General features: G+C 45.3%; 2 protein-coding genes across 2 annotated transcripts in view; both read left to right on the forward strand.

Annotated features, from left to right (window-relative positions):
* Positions 1 to 12,186, forward strand: part of SAR1A (secretion associated Ras related GTPase 1A) — a 537,387-nt gene that overhangs the window by 289,563 nt on the left and 235,638 nt on the right. The window lies entirely within an intron of this gene.
* Positions 1 to 12,186, forward strand: part of PPA1 (inorganic pyrophosphatase 1) — a 478,362-nt gene that overhangs the window by 280,626 nt on the left and 185,550 nt on the right. The window lies entirely within an intron of this gene.

Consider the following 12,186-nt stretch of genomic DNA (forward strand, 5'->3'; position numbering starts at 1 on the left):
CTTTTAATTGTTCATTATTAATTCAGGCACTGCATCCACGATGTACTGTATTTTAAAATCAAACAGAGCAGAAAGGTTTATGGTGCCACTTTCTCCCAGTTTCCGAACTCCCTTCAACCGCTGTACCAGTTAATTGTGTATCCTTCCCAAGACCATCCCTGTATACACACATAAAGCAAGATCTAAACATTAGGAAACGGAAGAAACCAAGAGGCACCCGCGCCACAACAATGAGTATTATTGTATTAGAGATAAATTGAGGCATAGGAGAGGGCTTAGACCACCAAGTACCTGAAAAATCTAGATCTGGAACTCTATTATTTCCTCGAGGGGTTCTCAAACTTTGGGTCTCAGTACCTCTATATTCTTGAAAATTATTGAGGATTTCCAAGAGCTTTTGTTTGTGTGGATTATATGTACTGATAATTATTGTATTAGAAATTAAAACTGAGTCCCTGCTGATCAGTAGTGGGATTGTGCCTGTGAATAGCCACTGCACTCCAGCCTGGGCCACAGAGTGAGGCCTGTCTCTTAAAAAAAAAAAAAAAAAAAAAAAATTGGCCGGGCGCGGTGGCTCAAGCCTGTAATCCCAGCACTTTGGGAGGCCGAGACGGGTGGATCACGAGGTCAGGAGATCGAGACCATCCTGGTAAAACGGTGAGTCTCTACTAAAAAATACAAAAAACTAGCCGGGCGAGGTGGCGGGCGCCTGTATTCAGCTACTCGGGAGGCTGAGGCAGGAGAATGGCGTGAACCCGGGAGGCGGAGCTTGCAGTGAGCTGAGATCCGGCCACTGCACTCCAGCCTGGGTGAGGCCTAGAGCGAGACTCCGTCTCAAAAAAAAAAAAAAAAAAAAAAAAAATTAAAACTGAGAATGTTTTAAATGTTTATTAATTCATAAAATAATAACCTATTACATGTTGACATATATTTTTTAATTATCTAAAACAAATAGAACAGTGGCATTATTTTATATATATATATATATTTTTTTTTTTTTTTTTTTTTGAGACGGAACCCAGGCTGGAGTGCAGTGGCGCGATCTCGGCTCACTGCAAGCTCCGCCTCCCGGGTTTACGCCATTATTTCCGAGTAGCTGGGACTACAGGCGCCCACAACCGCGCCCGGCTAGTTTTTTGTATTTTTAGTAGAGACGGGGTTTCACCATGTTAGCCAGGATGGTCTCGATCTCCTGACTTCGTGATCCACCCGCCTCGGCCTCCCAAAGTACTGGGATTACAGGCTTGAGCCACCGCGCCCGGCCTTATTTTATATTTTTGCAAATGCTTTAACATCTGGCTTAATAGAAGACAGCTGTATTCTCATATCTGTTTCTGTGTTCAAGCAGTTGTAATGTGTTGATTCAAGTATATGAAGAAAACCCAGCCTCACACAGGTATGTAGTTAGAAAAGAAGATTGTCTCAGATCCCTGAGTGGCTCTGCAGATCACACTTTGAGAACCACTGCACTAAGGCAGCACTGCTTCTGCCCACAACATGCCCAAGGTGGGACTGGGAAGAGACTCATGGGTAAGGCCAACATAGCTACCATCATTCCCATTTTGCAAATGAGAAAAATAAGGGTAAGAGAGGTTGAGTGGAAAACAGCTATTGCTTCACTGCTCAGAGGGTCAAACAGGTGCTTGGCAAGAACATAGACAAAAGAACTTACACAGCCCAGGGCAGGCCAGGGCATTACATGGTACTGATTTTGTGGTGAGTGTCCCAAGAATCCAGAAAAAAAAAGTCCCCTGCCTATCTTGCCACCTGGAAGCTGCCAGAGTTGCAGAGGACTGAGTTTAACCTTGAAAAACTCTGAGACTTTGGACATGCCAACAGAGACACTTCTAGTGGAAGGAAAGGAGAAGATACTAGTTTACATTTGTGTAGAGCTTACAGTGTGTGGTTTATAAAGTGCATCAGTCCAGTAGGGGCACAGTAACTCACACCTATAATCTCAGCAATTTGGGAAGCTCAGGCAAGAGGATGGCATGAAGCCAGGAGTTCAAGACCAGCCTGGATAGCAAAGCAAGACCCTCCTCTCACATTTCTGCAAAAATAAAAATAAATAAAAAATTATCCAGACATGGTGGTGTGCACCTATAGTTCCAGCCTACTCAGGAGGCTAAGGCAGGAGGATCTCTTTAGCCCAGGAGTTCAAGGCTGTAGTGAGCTATGATTGTGCCACTGCACTCCAGCTTAACAGAGTAAAACCCTGTCTCTAAAAAAATTAATTAATTAAAAAATAAAGTGCATCACTCTTTGAACTGTCTTTATTTATAAATTCTGGGGGTGTTCTGGGGACAGTGAGGAGAGACCCTTCTGGCCAGAGCAAAGGGTGAAGATGGTACAAAAAAGTTAAGCTGGGCGTGGTGACACACGCCTGTAATCCCAGCACTTTGGGAGGCCGAGGTAGGCAGATCACCTGAGGTCAGGAGTTCAAGACCAGCCTGGCCAACATGGTGAAACCCCGTCTCTACAAAAATACCAAAAAAAAAAAAATTTGCCGGACGTGGTAGCATGCGCTTGTAGTCCCAGCTACTTGGGAAGCTGAGGCTGGAGAATCCCTTGAACCCTTGAGGCAGAGATTGCAGTGAGCCGAGATCGTGCCACTGCACTCCAGCCTGGGTGACAGAGCGAGACTCCATCTCAAAAAAAAAAAAAAAAAAAAAAAAAAAAGACACAGAGGCTAGGACTAAAGACGGGATGAAATGGAATAAAGGAACTAAAGTACAATTTGGAAGTTTTGGGGACAGGTGGCTTTTTATTTATTTTGCCAGACAGCCTGGGGGAAGTGAAGAGAGCACAGGTTTGGGAACAAAGAGACTGGATTTGAATCCCAACTCTGCCGTTTACAAGCTGTGTGACCCCAGGCAAGGTACCTATGCTCTCTGAGCCTCATCTGTAATGTGGCAATAACCATGTTACCTCATCTGGTAGCCCTGTGAGTTAGCATATAAAGTGCTTAGCAAATAATTGCCTCTTGACAAAGTCATACTGAAATTAATTGAGGTGTTATTTTTTATTACTATTATTTTTTGAGCCAGAGTCTTGCTCTGTTGCCCAGGTTGGAGTGCAATGACGTGATCTTCGGCTCACTGCAACCTCCACTTCCTGGGTTCAAGCAATTCTCCTGCCTCAGCCTCTCAAGTAACTGGGATTACAGGTGCCTGCCATCACACCTGGCTAATTTTTGTATTTTTAGTAGAGACAGGGTTTCACCATATTGGCTAGGCTAGTCTCTTGGCCAGGCTGGTCTCAAACTCCTGACCTTGGCCTGCCAAAGTGCTGAGATTACAGGTGTGAGCCACCATGCCCCGCTGAGGTTTTAATTTTATTTATTTATTTATTTATTTAGAGACAGAGTCTCGTTCTGTCGCCCAGACTGGAGTGCAATGGCATGATCTCGGCTCACTGCAACCTCCGCCTCCCCAGTTCAAGCGATTCTCCTGCCTCAGCCTCCCGAGTAGCTGGGATTACTGGCACGTGCCACCACACCCGGTTAATTTTTTGTATTTTTAGTAGAGACGAGGTTTCACCATGTTGAAACTCCTGAACTCAAGTGATCCTCCTGCCTCGGTAATTGAGGTTTTAGATTTTCCCATTAGGACCTCTGCTGTCTCCTGCACCTTTTCCTCAATTAAAAGTCAACAGTCAGGCCAGGCGCAATGGCTGATGCCTGTAATCCCAGCACTTTGGGAAGCTGAGGTGGATCACTTGAGCTTAAGAGCTCAAGAGTTCGAGACCAGCCTGGCCAGCATGGTGAAACCCCATCTGTACCAAAAATACAAAAATTAGCCAGGCATCATTGTGCACATTGGGTCCCAGCTACTCCTTGGGAGGCTGAGGCAGGAGGATCACTTGAACCAGGGAGGCGGAGGTTGCAGTGCCACTGCACTCCAGCCTAGGAGACAGAGGGAGACTGTCTCAAAAAACAAAAACAAAAACAAAAAAAGTCTATAACTGTCTGGTTTCAGAAGTAGCAGCACAAAATTGCCTTTGTGCTCTTTTGAAATAAAATGTATGTGTGCATGTGAATGTGTGTGAGTGTGGTTGTGTATCTGTGGATTTCTTCACCTCTAAAAAACCCTAAAAAACCTCACTCAAGGCCGGCGCGGTGGTTCACGCCTGTAATCTCAGCACTTTGGGAGGCCGAGGCGGGCGGATCACCTGAGGTCAGGAGATCGAGACCATCCTGGCTAACATGGTGAAACCCCGTCTCTACTAAAAATACAAAAAAATTAGCTGGGCGTGGTGGCAGGCGCCTGTAGTCCCAGCTACTAGGGAGGCTGAGACAGGAGAATGGCGTGAACCCGGGAGGCGGAGCGTGCAGTGAGCCGAGATAGCGCCGCTGCACTCCAGCCTGAGCGACAGAGCGAGACTCCGTCTCAAAAAATAAAAAATAAAAAGCTCACTCAACTAATTTTTTCACACTTTCTAAAAACTTGCTTTTTTTTTTTTTTTTTTTGGTAACAGATTTATTGAGATATACTTATCTACTATAAAAGTCAACCTTTTTTTCTTTTTTTGAGATAGAGTCTCGCTCTGTCTCCAAGCTGGAGTGCAGTGGCGCAACCTTGGCTTACGGCAACCTCCACCTCCCGGGTTCAAGCGATTCTCCAGCCTCAGCCTCCTGAGTAGCTGGGTCTACAGGCGTGTGCCACCACGCCCAGTTAATTTTTGTATTTTTCATAGAGACGGGATTTCACCATCTTGGCCAGGATGGTCTCGATCTCTTGACCTCGTGATCCGCCCGCCTCGGCCTCCCAAGGTGCTGGGATTACAGGCATGAGCCACCGTGCCCAGTCAAAAGTCAACCTTTTTAAAATGTGCAATTCAGTGGTTTTTAGTATGTTTACAAAGTTGTTTATCCATCACCATTATCTAATTCCAGAACATTTTTATTGCCCCCAAAAGATAGCCCAGGCACATAGTAGTTGCATTTTCACCAAAATGTCTTGAACTTGATGGAGCTTATGCTGAGGAATTTTATTTATTTATTTATTTATTTATTTATTTATATATTTTGAGGCAGGCTCTTGGTCTGTCACCCAAGCTGAAGATCATATCTTACTGCAGCTTGGAACTCCTGGGCTCAAGCAATCCTCCCCGCTCAGCTTCCTAATGTGCTAGGATTACAGGTACAAGCCACTGCACCCAGTCAAGTTTATATTTTTTATTTATTATCGATTGATTTTTTGAGACAGGGTCTTGCTCTGTTTTCCAGGCTGGAGTGCAGTGGCATGATCATGGCTCACTGCAGCCTCAACTTCCCGGGCTCAAGCAATCCTCCTGCCTTGGCCTTCAGAGTAGATGGGACCACAGGCATGTGCCCTGCCCATTTAAAACTTTTTTTGGGATCTCACCCTGTTGTCTAGGCTGGTCTCAAATTATCCTCTCAAGTGATCCTCTCACCACCTCAGCTTTCCAAAGTGCTGGAATTATAGGTGTGAGCCACCATGTCCAGCCTCAGATGAGAATTTAAAGGATAAATCTATTTCTTCCCCATCCCCAGAGCCTACCATGGGAGACAAGGAGGCCCTCTACATGGCCTCAAATGTACAGGTGGATATTATCTCTGAATGAGTTTATCTAAATAGGTGGGGACTGGGGAGCTGCTGATGCAATTGTGACCCCACAGACACAGGAATCTTTAGATTCATACCTGATGTACTTCCAGGATCAAACATGAAAGATATCCCACATGTGGGCAACCCTGTCTCTGAATTTTTTTAATTAATCGATATTACTGGAGTTTGAAAGAAATGAATGCCGGACACAGTGGCTCACACCTGTAATCCCAGCACTTTGGGAGGCCGAGGTGGGTGGATCACTTGAGGTCAGGAGTTTGAGACTAGCCTGACCAACATAGTGAAACCTCGTCTCTACTAAACATACAAAATTAGCCAGGCATGGTGGCGCATGCCTGTAATCCCAGTTACTTGGGAGGCTGATGCAGGAAAATCACTTGCATCCAGGAGGTGGAGGTTGTAGTGAGCTGAGATTGTGCCATTGCACTCCAGCCTGGGCAAAAGAGGGAAACGCTGTCTCAAAAAAAAAAAAAAAAAAGGCCAGGCTCAGTGGCTCATGCCTGTAATCCTAACATTGTGGGAGGCCGAGGCAGGTGGATCACTTGAGGTCAAGAGTTCAAGACCAGCCTGGCCAACATGGTGAAACCCTGTCTCCACTAAAAATACAAAAATTAGCTGAGCGTGGTGGTGCACACCTGTAATCCTAGCTACTTGGGAGGCTGAGACAGGAGGATCACTTGAATCCGGGACTTGGAGGTTGCTGTGAGCAGAGATTATGCCACTGTACTCCAGCCTGGGCGACAGAGCCAGACTCCGTCTCAAAAAAAAAAAAAAAAAAAAGGAAGTGGTCCAGTGTTCCTGACCTAGGGGTATCCCTTCTGCTTCTGCAGTCATTGATTCCAATGTTCAGCCACTTTGGCTTCCCAAAACTCATTCTTTCTAATCACCTGCAATCACCTGCTGCCCCTGTTCCCTCTAGTTCTGTCTTTCCCAGTGGGAGAGGGAGGCTGGTTTCCACCCTCTGTGTTGTAGCCACTCATGCTAGATCTGTATCATTGTGAGGATAATAGCCCCTTACATTTAGATAACACTTTTCCACTTCACAAAGCACTTTAACAACAATTACCCTCATTTAAGCTGAGCCACAGCCCAGTGATGGAGGCAGCCTGCTTATTATTCTTATCTACATTTTACAGGTGAAGCTGAGGCTCAAAGAGATTGAGTGACTTCTCTGAGGTCCTATAGCCAGGACCTGGTGGAGCTGGGACTAGAACACAAGATCCTGGTTGGTGGCCCTCTGCATTTTCTCCTGCACCTGTTGGCTTCCTGCACTCCTAAAGAATGCAAGGTGTCCCTTGGACACCCACCCTTTATCAGCACATCTGCTTAACTCATTGCGGGGTGAGCAGCATCCATCTCCTGAGCTCCTGAAATATAAGGCAGAATGTGTTGAGAAAGTGATCATAATAACAGATAGCATGTTTAAGTGTCCAAGCTGCGTCAGGTGCTGTGTTAGGCGTCTTTTAGAGATGTTATTTCTCATACCACTGCCATACACAGTAGGCATTATTATGCCTATTTTACAAATGAGGAAGCAGCCTCAGAGTAGCTAGCTTGTCCAGAGTGATCTGCTGTATCTCTAGAAATTTCTCTGGCCTCTCACAGTTGTTTGAAACAGGTCACTGTGCCTAGGCTTTGACATCAGGCATACCTGCCTAGGCTTTGACATCAGGCGTACCTTGGTTTAAATGCTAGCTCTAAACACCAGCTTGCTGTATGACCATGAGCTCTGAGCTTGTTGTCCAAAAAATAGGAGGAAAAACCCTTCATTCAGAGATTGCTCTACTGAGGATTGACTATCAGGCCTAGCCAAGGCATGGCTGATGGGAAAGGCAATTAAGCACCAAACTGGATTCAGGAAGGTGCCAGGGGCATTAGGGCTAGAGAGGAGTAGCAGGCTAGCAGTGTGTCTGTCTGCCCAGTATGCTGGAGGGCTCCATGCTTTAGTTTTAGTATTTCCCTCATTTGGAGGTCTTGTCAGGTGATGCCTTTTGTGTGTAGCTGTAGACTTCAGAAAATGAGGTACAGTTGCTCGGTGTTACATAGGCCTAATAAAGTCATCTATTGAAACCGGTATTATTTTCTGCCTACTTACTACAATTCAACACCTGTCATTCATGTCTTTCTTCCTCTTGATCCTGATATTTAGTAGAAGATTCTTCATGGGTACCACTCCCTATAACCCCTGGACTTCAGGTGAAAGCAACCATCAAAGTGGGTAGGATGCTTAATGCCACACCATACCTGGTGGGATGTGCTGGTTTTCATAGCTTGAGCTCAACCAGAGAGAGCACTTTTGAAATGGAAATGCACTGTCATCCAAACAGTGAATGGTGTGCCCTGCTCTGTGCCAGTCCTCGCCAAGTTGAGGCAAGAGATAAGAGGCTCCCTCTGCCCAGGGGAACCTCTTACCTCTCTTGGGTGGAGCCCAGATTTTTACGATGACTGGGTGGGCACTGTTGGATTCAGGGTGGAAGATGCTGACTTGACTCTTGGGCATCTGATTCTCCATGCAGGCTTTAGACAAGCTACTTGGCTTCCATTTATCCATCAATGAATTCATTCAGAAGTATTTGTCTAGCTCCCGGTATGGCCCTAGCTTTGGACTCAGGGGTGAACAAGGGCAGACCTCATGGAGCTGCCATCTAGCCATGGGATCCACCTGCCTTGGTGACAGCTCCTTGCATCTCTATCTTCTGGCTGGGTTTGGATGGGTAATTCATCCATCCACACTGAACTGGACTCAGAAGCTGTGGGGTAGCAATAACGACCAATGTAGATTGGATTGCATCATCACTCTTTCTTCCATGGCTCCCCATAACTCTTGGGATCTTGAATAAGGCCCTGCATGGTCTGTCCTCCTCTCCCACCCTCTCTCTCACACTTACTGTGCTCCGATTCCTCAAACAGGCCATGCTTCCTCCCATTCTAAGGTCTTTGCACATGCTATTCCCTTTACCTTGTTGTTCTCTGTGGTGAACAGACTTTAAGGTTGCCCTCATGATCCCCACATCTTGGTGCTCACACCCTTAAGTGTGGGTTGGGCCTGTGATTCCAAATGGCAAAGGTGATGGGATGTCACTCCTGTGCTTATATTAAGTTATATAAGATTCCATCTTGCTAGTAGACTCACTCTAGATTCTTCTGTCATGCACACTAGCTTTAAATAAACATGAGTCCTATAGCCATGGGAAATAAACTCTGCTAAGAACCAAGAGAACTTGGAAGTGGACCCTTCCCCAATTAAGCCTCCACATGAGAACTCATCCCTAGCTCACATCTTAATTGAAGCACTGTGAGGGACCCACTTCTGCAGAAACTGCAATATAATAACTGTGTTGTTTTGGGCTGGGTGCAGTGGCTCACACCTGTAATCCCAGCACTTTGGGAGGCCAAGGTGGGTGGATCAACTGAGGTCAGGAGTTTGAGACCAGCTTGGCCAACATGGTGAAACCTTGTCTCTACTAAAAAAATACAAAAAAATTAGCCTGGTGTGGTGGTGTGTGCCTGTAATCCCAGCTACTCAGGAGGTTGAGGCAGGAAAATCACTTGAACCTGGGAGGCGTAGGTTGCAATGAGCAGAGATTGTGCCATTGCACTCCAGCCTGGGAAACAAGAGTGAAACTCCATCTCAAAATAATAATAATAATAATAATAATAATAATAATAATAATAATAATTGTGTTGTTTTCACTGGGTGCTGTGGCTCACACCTATAATCCCAGCACTTTGGGAGGCCAAGGCAGGTGGATCACCTGATGTCAGGAGTTCAAGACCAGCCTGGCCAACATGGTGAAACTCCATCTCTATTAAAAATATAAAAATTAAAAAAAAAATTTTTTAATAAAAAAAATTTTTTTTAATTAAAAAAATATATAAATTAGCTGGGTGTGGTGTCAGGCACCTGAATCCCAGCTACTCAGGAGAGTGAGACAGGAGAATTGCTTAAACCCAGGAGGCAGAGGTTAGTGTGAGCTGAGATCGTGCCATTGCACTCCAACCTGGGCAACAAGAGCAAAACTACATCTCAAAATAATAATAATAATAATTGTGCTGTTTTTGCTGGGCTCAGTGGCTCACACCTGTAATCTCAGCACTTTGGGAGGGTGAGGTGGGTGGATCACCTGAGGTCAGGAGTTCAAGACCAGCCTGGCCAACATGGCAAAACCCCATCTCTATTAAAAATACAAAAATTAGCCAGTGTAGTGGCAGACACCTGTAATCCTAGCTACTCAGGAGACTGAGACAGGAGAATTGCTTGAACCTGGGAGGCGGAGGTTGCAGTGAGCCAAGATCATGCCACTGCACTCCAACCTGGGCGACAGAGCAAGACTCCTTCTCAAAATAATAATAATAATAATTGTGTTATTTTAAACCATTGAGCTTGTTGTTGGAAAAAAAAGGCTGAACAAATTCATTATTATTTCTTATATGCAGCACAGGAAATTAATGTATTCTCTAATATTCACCTAGTTGACTCCTATGCACCCCTTATAATCCCATTCCCAGTCAGATTCATTTTGTCATGGAAGCCCTCCCTACCCTCTCTGCCAAGACCCAATCTCCTTGTGATAGGCTTTCATGTCCCTGTGTGCCTCTCCTCCACAGGACCTGTCCAGTTATAATTGTCTGAGGATTCAATTAATATCTGCCCCTCCACTAAAACTGTATGTTCTTTGAAAGCAGCCTGTCATGTTCTCCACTTTTTCTCAGGGACTAGCACAGTGTCTGGCACATGTAAGGTGGTCAGTAAATATCTTTTGAATAAATAAATGATTTGTAGGACATTCAGAGTGAGGAGAAGTGGAGTGATAGGCAAGGGCTGGATTGCCCAGTGGTTAGAGGCTAAAATGGCACAGGGAAAAGTTTAATGATATAGTCCTAAAAACTCACCGGTTTTTTTTTTTTTTTTTTTTTTTTTTTTGTTTTTTGTTTTTTTGAGACAGAGTCTCCCTTTGCTGCCCAGGCTGGAGTGCAGTGGTGCGATCTCAGCTCACTGCAACCTCTGCCTTCTAGGTTCAAGCAATTCTCCAGCCTCAGCCTCCTGAGTAGTTGGGATTACAGGCACCTGCCACCATACTTAGCTAATTTTTGTATTTTTAGTAGAGACAGGGTTTCACTATGTTGGCCAGGCTGATCTCAAACTCCTGACCTCAAGTGACCTACCCCCCTTGACTTCCCAAAGTGCTGGGATTACAGGCATGAGCCACTGCGCCCAGATGAAACTCACTTTTATTGTGACATATCTGAACAACGGGAGCTAAAGCATGTTTAGGAACATCCTTGATGGAAATATGTTTCCATAAAACAGTCACACTGAGCCACCACAGGGCTTGGCTTCTCTTGGAAACTCCAGGGTCCTTCCTCCTTCTAGAAGAACATCTTGTATTCTGATCTCCAGATAACTTTCTTAACCATATCCTCCCTATGAATTCTACCTTCATGGTCAGAGAAGGGAAATGCAGGGGGAGAAGAGAGGGGTGCAGTGAGGAGAAGGGAGCTACAGCTTGGCAGTAATAAAGCCCACAAAATGCCAAATAGCTGATAGATAGAAAGGTGAGTCCATGGGGTGCTATGGATGGAATTCCCCTCAAAATTCTCATGTTGAAGCCATAACCTTCCAAGTGATTGTCTTTGGAAATGGAGCCCATAAAAAGTTAATTATGGTTAAATGAGGCCATGAGGTTAGAACCCTAATCCAATAGGACTGGTGCCCTTTTAAGAACAGGAAGAGAGGCCAGACGTGGTGGCTCACGCCTGTAATCCCAGCACTTTGGGAGGCCAAGGCGGGCGGATCACCAGGTCAGGAGATTGAGACTATCCTGGCCAACATGGTGAAACCCCATCTCTACTAAAAATACAAAAATTAGCTGGGCATGGTGGTGTGTGCCTGTAACCCCAGCTACTCGGGAGGCTGGAGCAGGGCAATCACTTCAACCAGGGAGTCAGAGGTTGCAGTGAGCCAAGATCATGCCACTGCACTCCTAGTGAGACTCTGTCTCAAAAAAAAAAAAAAAAAAGAACAGGAAGAGAACCTGGAGCAAGCATGTGAGGACACAGCAAGAAGGTGGCCATCTACAAGCCAGGAAAAGAGCCCTCACCAGAACCATCAGCCAGCACCTCGGACTTCTCAACCTCTAGAACTGTGAGAAAGTACATTTCTATTGCCTAAGCTACCCAGTCTATGGTATTTTGTTATGGTAGTCTGAGCTAAGATAAAGCGTTATCCAAAAGGCCCCATTTTGTGCTATAAAAATAAGGTTGAGAGGCTTCAGCATTCTTAGTCTTGTGTTCTCCAGTATCTTCAACTGGATTTTCTCTGTCCCTTCTGTTTTGTTGGCATCAGAGTTTAAATATGTCCAAGTGTCTCCAGCCTTAAACCTTTCCCAGGTCCTAAGGCCCTTCCTAGCTATGACCATGCTTTCCTCTTTCCTTCCAGCCAAGCTTCCTAAAAGCATTGTCTACATTTGCCAAACACTGTCTCATTTCCATCCATTCACTCCTCACTTATGTTTTGACCTCTACTCAGTCAGAAACTGCTTTGATGTTACATCCAGTGGATATTTTGGTCTTCCTCTTACTGTTCTCTTTTTTG

Source organism: Macaca thibetana, chromosome 9 (genome assembly GCF_024542745.1).
Source record: "Macaca thibetana thibetana isolate TM-01 chromosome 9, ASM2454274v1, whole genome shotgun sequence".
NCBI lineage: Eukaryota > Metazoa > Chordata > Mammalia > Primates > Cercopithecidae > Macaca > Macaca thibetana.